A 2,908-nucleotide genomic window follows, 5' to 3' on the forward strand; every position below is an offset into this window, starting at 1 on the left:
TTTTTTTATAGTTGGAAATGGACAGAATGCCTTTACTTTTTACTTGCTTATTTTATGTGGTGCTAAGGATCGAACCCAGTGCCTCACACACGCTAGGCACGCCTCTGCCACGGAGCTACGGGCTTTGAGTGGCCTCTGGACCCCTGGCCCACGTGGGTGACCCCTCCTACCCCCATCTCCTGTGTACTCCATTCCCGCTCACCGGACTGCTTCCAGGCCCAACCCATGCTTGTCCACCCACACTCCCTGACCAGCCCCAGCCTGGTCCTTCCCTCAACCCCACACAAACAGGTATCCCCCGCTTCCTTCGGCTGTCCCTGCCATGTCCCCCACTCTGTGTTGTCTGTGGCAACCCCATCTTCACACCCGTGGGCCTTCTGGACTGGCCGTTCTTTTTTCTTTTTGTTCTTCTGTGGTGCTGGGGGTGAAACCCAGGTCCCTGCATGTGCTACATAAGTGCTCCACCAGTGAGCTGCACCCCAGCCCCCATTTTTAAAAAATACTTTTTAATTGTCCACGGACCTCTATTTTATGTATTTATGTGTGGTGCTGAGAGTTGAACCCTGTGCCTCACATGCCAGGACCCCCGCTGACCCCAGCCCCTTCGTTTGTTTGTTTGTTTTGGTTGAACCACCTCCTGCCCTCTTTTAGAGTCCGGGTCTCACTGAGCTGCTTAGTGCCTTGCTTTTGCTAAGGCTGGCTTTGAACTTGTGATCCTCCTGCCTCAGCCTTCCAAGCTGCTAGGATTACAGGCCTGCACCACCGCGCCCAGCACCCCGCCCCCACCCCCACCCTTTATTTTGAGACAGGGTCTTGCTGAGTTGCCCAGATTGGCCTCAAACTTGCGATCCTCCTGACTCAGTCTCCTGAGTCGCTGTAATGACAGGTGTGTGCCACCGCACCCACCTGGACTCACCTCCTGTTACTGCCCACCTCCAGTGCACTTTGAAGTCTCCCCTGTGCTCTACCTTCAAAATGCATTTGGAGCTTGATCCCTAGCACCAAAACCCCACAAAATATACTCAGAATCCATCACTTTTTCCCACTTTTTCTTTGTGATACTGGGAATTGAACCCAGGGCCTCGTATATACCAGGCAAGTCCTCTCTCACCAAGCCACACCCCAACTCCTCTGCCCACTTTTAGGGATTCATCTGATCTGGTCCCAGCATTCCTCACCTAGACCAGAGTTAGCACCTCTGCCCAAGTTCTGTGGTGCCTCCAGTGTGTCCTTCCCACAGTAGCCACCAGAGGGCCTGTGAGCACCCAGGTGAGGTCCTCCTGTGCCTTCAACCTTCCCTGGTAACCGCCTCTGGTGGAGTCAGAGCCCAAGTCCCCCCCCATGGTGCACCAGGCCCCCACGACCTGCCTCAGCCTCTCCCTGCCTCCCCTCCTCCCTTCCTAACCCTTGCTGCCTTTGCTGCAGCACAAGTGCCCCCAAAACCCCAGGCCCAGGCCTGTGTCGGGCCTGGGCCTGGGTTGTGCCCTCTGCCTGGAACTCTTTGCCAGATCTTCTGGGTGCTCTTCCCTTCCCTCCATCTAGGTCTCTGTCTAAATACCACTTCCTCATTGAATTCCCTTACCCTAAACAGGAATTTCTGTAAGGAAGATATACAAATGGCCAGTCTGCCTGCGAAAGGATGCTCAACAGCACTAAACCACAGGAAAGTACAAATAACCACCACAATGAGAAGCCACTTCCAGAATGGCACTTCTTCAAGGTGAATGTAGGTAACGTGTGGCCCAGGGAGGCCTTTCCTAAGTATCCATCCAAGAGAAATAAAAACACGTGCAAAGACTTGTACACAAACGTTCAAAGCAGCATTGTCTACAACAGCTGAAAAGTAGAAGCTACACGAATACCCATACTTAGATGAATGGATAAACAATATGGCCCACCCCGCACCAGAATATTACTCAGCCATGAAAAGGAACCAGGCTCTGACACATGCTATAACATGAAAGAAACTTTCCCAATGTAACTATTTAAAGCGCACAATTCAGAGGCATTAAAGAGCATCACTGTTGTGCAAACACAACCATCCTCTGTCTCCAGAACTTTCTCATCTTCTTAAATTGAAACTGTCCCCATTCAGCACTAACTCCCCATGCTCTCCCTGGCATCCACCATGCTACTTCCTGTCTCTGTGGATCCGAGGGACCCTTGTGAGTGGAGTCCTGTAGTATGTTGTCTGGCTTATTTCATTGAGCATAATGACCTCGAGGTCCATTTTACAATCCCACCAAAATGCACCGGCTGTTCTTGCAAACTCCCATGAAGATGCGGGCTTAACCCAGGGGCCTGTGAGTCTCCCTGTCACGCCTGGTTCTGCTGCAAGGCCTGGTTTACAGTCGGTACCCAGTGTTTCCTGAACCTCTAGAGTGTAGACAGGGGATTCCACTGCTGACAGGGTTCATGTAGGGGAGATTTGGCATTCACTGAGAGCCAACTGTACTCCGGGGCGGACTAGATTTTGAGTGGGCGCGGAGCGACGCACGCGTGGCTCTCCGCACAGCATAGGGAGACCTGCCCCGAGGACCGCCAGGTTTTCCAGCCGGCGCTTTTAGACTGTGCACTAACGAAATGCAAATGAAATGCAAATGACCGCAGCCAGGTCCCAAGGCGATTTCTCTAGTCAGGCGCGCCGTGGACAGCCCAGTCACCGCCGGGGCCTGGGACCCAAGATGGCGAGGCTGTGCCGCGAAGGACCTGGCGCCAGCGCGGGAGCAGCTTCCAGAGGCCACGATCAGGGCCACCCACGCTCTCCAGCTCTCTTGTGTCCCGGAGCCGGGGCCCGCCACCCGCCGCGGCCTCGCGGCCGTAGGCCTTTCTGAACAGGCACGCCGCGGGCAGCCCCTCCCGGGGTCCCTTGCGGCGGCGTCCCGGGGGCCTCCGGGGGCCTCGGAGC

The sequence above is a fragment of the Marmota flaviventris genome, chromosome 1 (assembly GCF_047511675.1).
Source record: "Marmota flaviventris isolate mMarFla1 chromosome 1, mMarFla1.hap1, whole genome shotgun sequence".
Taxonomy (NCBI): Eukaryota; Metazoa; Chordata; class Mammalia; order Rodentia; family Sciuridae; genus Marmota; species Marmota flaviventris.